The sequence below is a fragment of the Berghia stephanieae genome, chromosome 12 (assembly GCF_034508935.2).
Source record: "Berghia stephanieae isolate SIO BIC M18660-M18661 chromosome 12, UCSD_Bste_1.3, whole genome shotgun sequence".
Taxonomy (NCBI): domain Eukaryota; kingdom Metazoa; phylum Mollusca; class Gastropoda; order Nudibranchia; family Aeolidiidae; genus Berghia; species Berghia stephanieae.
In genome coordinates, this window is record NC_088371.1 from 28,843,811 (window position 1) to 28,854,903 (window position 11,093).

Consider the following 11,093-nt stretch of genomic DNA (forward strand, 5'->3'; position numbering starts at 1 on the left):
CGCATACTATCTATAGTTTTGGTGAGTTAAATTTTAATGATACCGTGTAATTGTTCAGGCGTAACGAAGTTGCATTGATGTTGTGGGATACGCGCGCCGTATCGCTACATAAAGCGACGGAATCACGAACTATGAAAGGCAAGTGTGCGATCGCTCGTCACAGCCTGTGGTTTAGGCCGCGCCATTGCATCATATCGAAGTAGTGTGGCGCCCGGGATAGCGGCTGGATCAAATTTAGTCACACATCGGGGCGAGCAGCTCATGTGGCTCGTTGGCTCGATACCCGGTATGGTCTCGTGACGGTCAACCGGGATTTACACCTTTGCCCTCCCGTGTGGCTCAAGCCCCCTAACCAGCTGCAAGGTAAAGATCGGAAGTCGGTTTGGACGAATTCAATCCCTCGTGGGGGGCGGGGACGTACACTCCTCTAAGCTTGGTGAGAAGTTGCCACGCTTTGATACCAATAAGAGGAGACACTGAGTAGCTGCGAATCGGCTTCGGTCGAGGAGCTGCCTAACGGCAAGTGCGCTTCATCGGTGGGGTCTTTTTACCTGTCCAACATGTACCCGCTGTGGGCAAGAACATGAGACGGCAGAGCATCTAGTCGAACGATGAGTTGCGACGATGCTACCCTGCGGGTTTGCGACGGTGAACGAATGCGGACCGGACTTTGCTAATTGGGTCGATCGTCATAACATAGTAGTGTGAAAACCATAAGAGGCTGCTGCCATTTGCATCGCTCGGCCTTCTCCAACAGCTGCACGTCAAATTAATTTACGAGCATGGATCGCTGTAATCCCGGCATTGTGTTAAATGGAACTGCATTAATTAATCAATTATGCGTGAGTGTGTGTGTGGGGGGGGGGGGGGGGGGGGGGGTCTATTTACATTAGAGTGCAAAAATGTCTTTGTATTTACTTTGGCAACGTATTATTTTAGGAATGTAAAGTCTTCAAAGAGAAGAAAAATAAAAGGGAAGTGAGTTTTAAGAAATAAATATAGATAGATGGAAGAGATAGAGATAGAAAGAGGTAGACGTATAGACACACACACACACACATACACACACGCGCGCGGGCGCACACAGATAAAAATAAATAAATAAAGAGAGAGAGAGAGAGAGAGAGAGAGAGAGAGAGAGAGAGAGAGAGAGAGAGAGAGAGAGAGAGAGAGAGAGAGAGATATCAAGAAAGAAAAATACGAGAAAGTTGTCGCTTGATGCTCGAATATATAAATAACAAGAGTCAAATGAAATGGAACTACAAGTCAGTGCCTCTGTGGAATCGGAAGTATAACAGGTGAACACATCCTACAGAATTGCCCAACCCTCTCTGCACTTAAAGTGTCATACACGTGGCGATTTTTACCGGTGACGATCTGGGGACAGGCACGGCTGAAGTAAATCGTAGTGAAATCGCAATGTGTATTGCCAAATACCTGGGCGACAAACAGAGGGTCGGTGTGGCCGTTCTCAAATCCCGCATAGCTTAATATTTTTGAGGCCATTGGCTATTGGAGTAGCAGTATAAAAGAGTGGAATTTTTTCTTTTTTTTTCTTTTCGCCTTTTTGACATCAATTCTTGATCATCGTCAAATTTACAATTGGTTTGAGACCAAAACTATGTGTCAACCCCAAAAATTGCTCAAATTAGAAATATGTTTTAATTAATAGTGAGGCTATGTAGTCGACAGGGCCTTTTCCTGGCCTAGTGCGACTCTCGCTTTCGGATTGGAAGGTCCAGGTTTAGAAACCCGCTCTGAGCGGCGCATACTTGAGTCCTTGGAAAAGGCTCTTTACTCACATTCTCTTACTGTCACTCACGTGTAAAATGAGTATCTGGTCGTTCTTGTCTTTGTCCGAAAAAAAATTGTATTAATATCGTCTGACAGACATCGTGTCTCGTCCTTCATGTTTAGTAATCCTGTTGGCTTCGGACCCCTTGTAAAACGCTTTGAGCACTTCTAGTGGATATCGCGCTATATAAATGGTGTCTTATTATTTTCTAAACAATATTTTTATAAATTTTGAGTCAGGGAGAGGTAGATGAACAAAAGGTTTCGTTTGACTCCAAGTTCTTGATCAACGTAAAATTTACGATGGGTTTCAGGTCTGGGATCAAGAATCATTTCAACGTTCCTTATGGGCCCATTGTGGCGTCAGTGGTTACAGGTTCTGTCTATTCGTTCCATCCCGATATGACTTGTTTTCAATATCTTAATTATTACAAAGCCACCAAAAAAAAATAAAAAAATTTCACACATATTGCAATTCAAATTTTTCAAAATAATGATAATTGAATTCTTAACTTACATCACAGACGAAATTTGGAGTCTCGTCCAACATTTATTGCAGTTGTAAGGTTAGAGTTAAATCAGCACTTGTGGCCTGCTTTAATCTCAATGGTTTACAATCTACACATTAGTAATGGACACGGCGACACTTGAGCATAAAATTAACTCGTATTCTTTTTAAAATGCTCGAAGAAAAAACAGGGCGGGGGTGGGAACCAAAAAACCAAAGAAACAAAAGAAAAACACACACAAAAAAACAAACGTCCCTATAGGGACGCACACTGATATGTTTTCCTTAAGTAAGTGGAAGATGTGTTTACTTACATGTTTTTCAGTTAAATATCCAAGCAGCAATAATAATCCAAGAATTCACAATAACAACAGTGAAGTTACCATATTTTTGTTAGATAATAAAGTGACAATCTTGGTACCGGCATTACAATTAATTACCCAATAAGTTTTACTTGGGTTGAAAAAAAGGACACAGTTTATTTTAACACCATGGACTCAAACAGGTATTTATATCGTAGAATGATAGAACTTAAACGACTGATATGATAAATATGATAATAATTACAATAATGATCATCATGATGAAAATCATTATTCTGTAGCCCTAAACACCCAAATATTTTACCTCCATAGTCTGCGAAAGTTAAAACTACGTTTTATTTAGTCTACTTAACGGTCCAAGCAAAATTTTATTGAAAAAAATCGTCAAAATGAGTGTTTGTGGAAAGTAAAAAGTAAGATAAAATAAATAGAGAGAAGACACATGACGACCTTGTGAATTGTTGGAATCTCGAATATAAGCGGAATTCATTTAGTAAATTTATGTGGGTGTATTTTTGCCGCTCGAAGAGCCTCTTTTTATCCCAAGGGCTCCTGTTCGTTATTTCTTTCTTTTTCTTTCCCCCTTTAAAATAGAAGAAATGATGACACAACAAAGAGCCTTTTCCCTTTTCATTTTCATTTCAAAATGTAAAATGGCAACGCACAGACGATTGTAAGCAAGAGGAAAAATAGATAAGAAAGGCAGTGATAGGGACCGGTAAAAAAAGGTCGGTTTGCACTTCCTCACGTGTGTGTGGAAAAATACTGTGCAACAGACGCACAGGATCGGGTCATACCAGTCTGTGGGTCACACCGACATAGACGAGTCCCGTCATCTGGAAAAAAAACGACACGTCCCGAGGAGTTCTAGGAAATCGTGCTTGGAGTGTATATTGTCAAAATGACTTAAAGATTAATAATGGACACTGATATCAAAACCTCAATATTGTAATTGTTTAGCAGTACTAAATTCGTTACTTAATTGTACTAAGTAATTGGTATCCAGTACTGCCCGGATGTCAGGTTAGAATGTCGACGGTCTGGGATTACAAATGTCAAGGAGCTTAAACTATGTGAAATTGAATGATACAGAACAGAAAAAACACAGCTCGGCCTAAGAACAATTCAATTGAATTGCCTATGTTCTTAAAGTCCAAATAAAGACCAATGTTTTGAGGAGTGGTTGGGGTTGTACCTGGGTAGGGGACAACTGATAACACCACTCTAACAAGCCTGATAAAGTTAGGATAACTAGCCGAATACAAGTTCGTAACTGCAGTTTAAAATCTTATTTTAAACAAACAAATAACCTAATTAAAAGGAAAAACAAACAAACAAAAAACAACAACAAACAAAAACAAAACAAAAAAAAGATTAAAAAAAAATAATAATTAAAAAAAAAAAAAAAAAAAAAAAATATATATATATATATATATATATATATATATATATATATATATATATATATATATATATATATATATATATATATATTTATTTATTTATTTATATTTATATGCAAACGTTATACTGTGAATTTGTCAGATGGCTTATCATTAACCAAAGTGGCAATTCACTTTAAGATTGTATGAGGATCTACGTAAGGTAAATGAGATAATGCACACCTGGCAAACATGACGATATATTCTATCGATTGACAGACCAAATTGAACGAATATTATTTTGAAAGGATTTTGTACTAAACTATACTTGAACATTGATCAAGCAGAATATCCACTAAACGTGTTCAAAGCGCCTTAGAATGCAGCGCCACTCGGCATCCTCATCATTTCAAACACGACCAACACCAACACCGCAGATAATAATCACCAACTCAACCTACTACAAATAAATAGTAATTACCATCACCATGACAGCGGCATCACCACTACCATCGCATCTACATCAAAATCAGAACTATTGATGCTATGCGTTTAGTTAAAATAATCACAACATCCGCCAGTCTGATATAGCGTACCAACACACAGAATTATGTGTAACCTTAAACGTTTATAATCTGATAGACAGAATTAATTACGAAATAATATCTAATCATTCAAATGGTTGTTCACAAACATTATCAAAGAGCTAAGTGACGTCAATTTCGTTCCATCTATACCTACACAACATCACAACTCCCATTAGCATTGCCAGAGAATCAATCACAGCCGCCACTATCATTATCATAACCTTCAGCTCAGCCCCGTCGGGATCGTAATAAAAACACGATTTAATGCAGTCCGATTTCCCCTGACATCTGCTAAAATCGATTCATAGGCGGGCCCAAGCATCATCATCATCACTTTATATGGAGAACCAGAATGTAAGGCGATATTCAAATTAAAAATATTTAGACGAAAACAAGGTTGTTGCTTTTGGGGTAGTACTCATTTACACCAGGTTCGGTGAGAGAATCTGAGTCAAGAGCCTTTTCAAAAAACTCAATTGTGTACCGCTCCAGCAGAAAGGGACTGGAACTGGGGACGTTTGTGTCCGAATGCGATTGTCGTACCACAAGACCACTGCAGCATTCTATTTATTACCATCACGGACAGAGCGCCTCAACTATCATCACTTCATCATCGTCGAAACAAGAACATCACTGCAGCAGCTATCCTCGTCACAAATACTTACGAGAGTTTTTAATATAGCGCAATATCAACTCAAAGTCTCAAAGCGCTTTACAGGGGGTCCCAGGCCAACAGCAACACTTAACATGCAGGACGAGACATGATTACATGTTAGGTGATATTTCATTTTTTCAGACAGAACAACGCAGTTAACGGCCTGGTACTCATTTTATACCCGAGTACAGTGAGAGTGTGAGTGAAGAGCCTTTTCCAAGGACTGAACTATGCGCCGAGCGAGGCTCGAACCCAGGATTTTCCGATCCGATCCCAAAGCGAGTGTCATATCACAAGACCACATAGCGGCACATTCTTCTTCCTCATTTCACACACTTTTCTTTGTTTCCACAGGTCGGTCGGTCGGTCTCTCTCTCTCTCTCTCTCTCTCTCTCTCTCTCTCTCTCTCTCTCTTCCCTCTCTCTCTCTCTCTCTCTCTCTCTCTCTCTCTCTCTCTCCCTCTCTCTCTCTTCCTCTCTCTCTCCTCTCTCTCTCTTCCTCTCTCTCTCTCTTCCCCTCTCTCTCTCTACCTCTCTCTCTCTACCTCTCTCTCTCTCGCTCGCTCTCTCTCTCTCCCCCCCTCTCTCTCTCTCTCTCCTCTCTCTCTCTCTCTCTCTCTCTCTCTCTCTCTCTCTCTCTCTAGATCTCTAATCATTACCATAACTACCATAGCACGCTCACTACTACGAGTGTATTTTAATTCTTCGGTAGTTGGCAGCTCCAAGTTGTACAGGCAGCCACGAAGTGTGTTTTATAAAAATAGGGAGGGGGGGGGGGGGGGGGGGGATTGGTTATATTTTATGATGTTGAGGTCGTGGGCTGCCGCGTGTCTGTGTCGTTGCCCCCCTTTTGTATTTTTTTTTCTTTTCTTTCATATTTAATTTTTCTTTTCCTTTTTTAATAATAATACTAATAATAATAATAATAATAATAATAATAATAATAATAATAATAATAATAATAATAATAATAGATCTTTATTGTCCATAAATATGGCAATTTGTCATTTAGTTACACTTGTTATAATGTTAAACGATAACTAAGATTGAACAGATATTTCACTCCTACTTATTTTCTCTCTCTCTCTCTCTCTCTCTCTCTCTCTCTCTCTCTCTCTCTCTCTCTCTCTCTCTCTCTCTTTCTTTCTTTCACACGTGCGATATACACAACATAAACATATTCATTTCGTTTTCAATTTGTTACGATTGTGGCAATTCGACACCAAAAATTATCATCATTATCAATTGGTCAGTTAATCTTACATTAAATAAATTAATCAGTTAATCAGTCAACGAATCAATCCTTGGTTTTTCTGTACCATATGAAATATTCAAAATTTTTATTGCTGATGGAACGAACGTTGATTTATACTTGTTAGTTCTACATTTAATCTGACAAAACCTTCTCCCAGATGGTAAAAGACTAAATTCATGGTATAAAATATGTTTTTTATTGTTGGTAATTGAGAATGCTTTCCTTTCTATTGCTTTTCCATGAATTCTTTCTACTCCATCAAGAGGATGGTTTATTATTTTTGATGCCTCTTTGATAGATTTTGAAATTTTTGATTTATCTTTAAGTCGGCATCCTCCAAACGCAATTACACTTTTAATCAATGAGTCATAAACTCTTAACATAGTTTTCTTCCTTACTTGAAATGTTCTCAATTTCCTTAGGATGTTAATCTTTGGGCAACTTTCTTAGATATTATATTAATATGTTGAGAGAAATTGAGGGAACTATCAATGGTTATTCCTAAATATTTAAAATAGTCAACTATCTCAACATCATCTTTACCGATCGCCACACACTTTAAGTCGTTTTTATTTTTTACACCAAACACCTGTTCTTTCGTTTTTTCAACATTTAATTCAAGCTGATTTTGTTTACACCAATCGGTGAATATATTTATTTGTTTGAAATAATTCTTTTCGGTAACTTTATCTTTTAATAAGCCAAGAATAGCAGTATCATCTGCATATTTCACTATAAAAAATTTTCAAAGGATGGTCTGCAGTCGTTGGTGTATAAGATGTACAGGATTGGGGAACTCACACAGCCTTGGGGACATCCGTTCGACAACGTTCTTTTGTTGGAGATATGTTCACCCAATTTTACACATTGCGGTCTTTGGGTCAGAAACTCTTTATACCATTTAATAAGGTAGTTTGGAATATCCATGCTGCACAACTTTTGAAGCAAAATATCTGTGTTCATGGCATTAAAAGCTGACGAAAAGTCGACAAACAGGATTTTGGCGTAATTCGAGGGCGTTTGGTCAAGGTGTTTCGAGATCAAATTTGTGGCGGTTAATAGTGCGTCTTCAACACTTTAAAAACAATAATGGGTCAGAGAAGGTGCAAGGGGAGGGAGTATTTGTCACCATATCCCACATGGAACGCGTTTGATCCCACTCAGACAGACAGACAGATATATATATATAAATATATATATATATATATATATATATATATATATATATATATATAGAGAGAGAGAGAGAGAGAGAGAGAGAGAGAGAGAGAGAGAGAGGGAGAGGGAGAGAGGGGGGTGATAAAATTGAGAGATGGATCAAAGAGGGAGAAAGGTTATTAAAAGACTGAAGAGGAAGAAATTAGACGAGAGAGAGAGAGAGAGAGAGTGAGAGAGAGAAAGAAGAGAGAGAATGTGAGAGAAAGAGAAATACAGAAGGGAAGAAAGACACACACACACACACACACACACATACACACAGAGAGAGAAAGAGAGAGGTAGATAGATAGATGGATAGATAGATAGATAGATAGATAGATAGATAGATAGATAGATAGATAGATAGATAGATAGATAGATATGGACAGAATGTGAGAGAAAGAGAAATACAGAAGGGAAGAAAGACACACACACACACACACACACACACACACACACAAAGAGAGATAGATAGAGAGAGAGAGAGAGAGAGAGAAAGAGAGAGAGAGAGAGAGAGAAACGGACAAAGGGAGAAAGAGAGAGTGCGAAGATATGAAATAGGAGGATAGTATAGTAAGATAAAGAGAGGAAAATACAAAGGAAGAGACAGATGGAGGGAGAGAAAGATAAACGGGGGAAAATATGATATATATATATATATGTGTGTGTGTGTGTGTGTGTGTGTGTGAGAGAGAGAGAGAAAGTAGAGAGAGAGAGAGAGAAATAGAGAGAGAGTGACAGAGAGAGAGATAGATAGACACTCCGTAAATTTTTCTTTAACAACGAGCGGACTATGCCTAATTTCACCAATGTTTTGCTGGCGGCAAGCGAATATTGTATCCACAACCCTCTGATGGATAAGGTTGATAATTGGCTCGAACGTATCCACAATCCACAACCCTCTGATGGATAAGGTTGATAATTGGCTCGAACACTAGAATTGGTCTAGTGACATTAAAGTCGATTTTTTTCATTGGTTACAGTACCATCATATTTTGAGATTTTTCTTCTATACGGTATAGATAGTATGCGCTTGGCTAAGAAGCTCATAACATTGCCATCCGGAAGTAGAAGGGACCAACACACAAAACTGTGTGTAACCATGAACGTTTATAGTCGGGTTAAAGCAGTTCAGTGAGCATTACTCATAAACGCGGATGGCAAAAGGCAATAACAAAGACATGAGTGACGTCATCTTCGAACTATCTATATAAAAAACGAAGGGTCTGGGATGAGTGAACTTTTAAAGGGTTTACGTTAACAATATTATACACAGTTAATTATGTTGTGATTACGATCACATTACGACTGCACAGGCTTGACTTGGGTTTTACTTTTCACGAGAACCATGTGCACTACTCACTAACATTTCCACCCTGAATTATAAATGACACAGCAAATTGTAAACGTTGTACACGCTTGATATAAACAATTAACATTTTTGTTGTTGAAAGCCAGAGGCGTAGCTGCCTATTGTGATTTCTACATTCATATAAATTTGATACCGATATGGATTAAATATGCAAATTTGTTAAAATGGGAAAATGTACAAGTATTTCTCCAGAGAGGCGAAGCGCGGAATTCTTTTTTCATGGCATGCGGCGAATAGCAAAACTATTAATAGATGGCCATGTCATTCTAATTATGCACCTCTTGTATTTGAAAACTGAGGCTTCTTTAAATGGTTATTTATACAAAAGTTATATATATAATCTGGTATTAAAGAAGTTTTGATTTAGTAACATTTCCTATCATTACATTCAAAGCCCCCCCCCCCCCCCCTCCCCAGTGAACATAATTCAAGAATGGCAAACATTTACCGTGCACGATAAATTTTCGTGACATGTCTTGTGCGACCCTTTTAAGTTGTCTTGCTCAACAGTTGGTCGTGGGTTACCTCTTTGTGAAAACATTTCTCCTGGTCCTATCGAACGGGTATAAAAATTCGAAGACCCCCCCGCCTTCGCTTCGCTTTGTTAATTTTATCTATTATTATTTATACTTGTTCTTTATTATTATATAATTATATATTTTATTTATATCAGTATAGATAGTTCGAAGATGACGTCACTTAGGTACTTGTTATTGTTTTTGCCATCCGCGTTTATGAGTAATTCTCACTGAATTGTAGTAACCCGACTATAAACGTTCATGGATACACACAGTTTTGTGTGTTAGTCCGATATACTTCCGGATGGCAATGTTATGAGCTTCTTAGCCAAGCGCATACTATCTATACAGGATGGGGGATGGGGAAATATGAGTATGGGAGTTGTTTGCGTTTGTTTTGTTTTTTTTGTTTTTTTGTTTTTTTGTTTTTTTTTTTTTTGTTTTTTTTTTTGTTTTTTTTTTTTTTGGGGGGGGGGGGGGGGGGTTCTTTTTTTTGTATTTTTTTCCAATGGGACTTTATTGCCCTTTACTGCCAGGAACTTATGCTAGCCGAATGTTTTATACTGCTCGATAGGAAAGTACCAGGTCTTTACTCTGTCAGGCTTTAAAGACATGGGGTTTATTTGTTTCTTTAGATAAATCAAGCAAGGTGATGGAAAAGGGATCCCGAGCTATTTGCGAGCCCATCCGGTAGATAACCACGCCTCTCAGACAATCGTCATCATGTAAATAATGGCAGTGATTGGTAGACACAGCAAACTGCACAGGTTTTACTATAGATAGAATGCGCTTGGCCAAGGAGTTCACAACATTGCCATCCGGAAGTATAACGGACCAACACACAAACTCTGTGTAACCATGAACTTTTATAGTCTGGTTAATACAATTTAGTGAGAGCAACTCACAAACGTGGATGGCAAAAACAATAACAAAGGCCTGAGTGACGTCATCTTCGAACTATCTATAGATGTTATGTGTTAAGTAAAATGTCCACTGTTCTACCGATTGATTAGTAGAATCAGCACAGAAAACGGTGTGTAAACTTAAACGTTTTTAATATGATCGAGAAAACCATGTGATAACTAGTCACCCATTTGTCAATATAAAAACAATAACAACGATCAGATGGAGGTCGAATTCGTTCATGTTATTGTTTATAAACAACCAACTATGTTTGTCCGAGCACGTGTGAAGGTGTGTCATAAATTCTATGTTTTGATTGGTGAAAAATCTACTGGTTCATTAACCAGTTGATTTTTGACCAATCATACATGGCATAATTTGTGATACATCTTCACACGTGCTCGGACAATAACGTGAATGAAATCGACCTATCTCTCTGATCATTGTTATTCCTGCTTTTTTTTTACCAAATGTATGAATACTCGTAGTTATCACACCATTTTCTTGATCAGAGTGTTTGAGTGAGCTTACACATAGTTTTCTGTGTTGGTTCTATAGATAGAATGCGCTTGGCCAAGGAGTTCACAACATTGCCATCCG

General features: G+C 38.1%; 1 protein-coding gene across 5 annotated transcripts in view; it reads right to left on the reverse strand.

Moving 5' to 3' along the window:
* Positions 1–11,093, reverse strand: part of LOC144957525 (uncharacterized) — a 62,367-nt gene that overhangs the window by 49,811 nt on the left and 1,463 nt on the right. For 4 of the 5 annotated variants that reach the window (XM_078888862.1, XM_078888858.1, XM_078888861.1 and 1 more), the window contains exon 2: positions 2,617–2,755. The gene's annotated coding sequence lies outside the window, so the exon portion shown is untranslated. Of the gene's footprint in view, positions 1–2,616; positions 2,842–11,093 lie in introns of all 5 variants that reach the window. The other variant, XM_078888860.1, reaches the window with a different exon arrangement.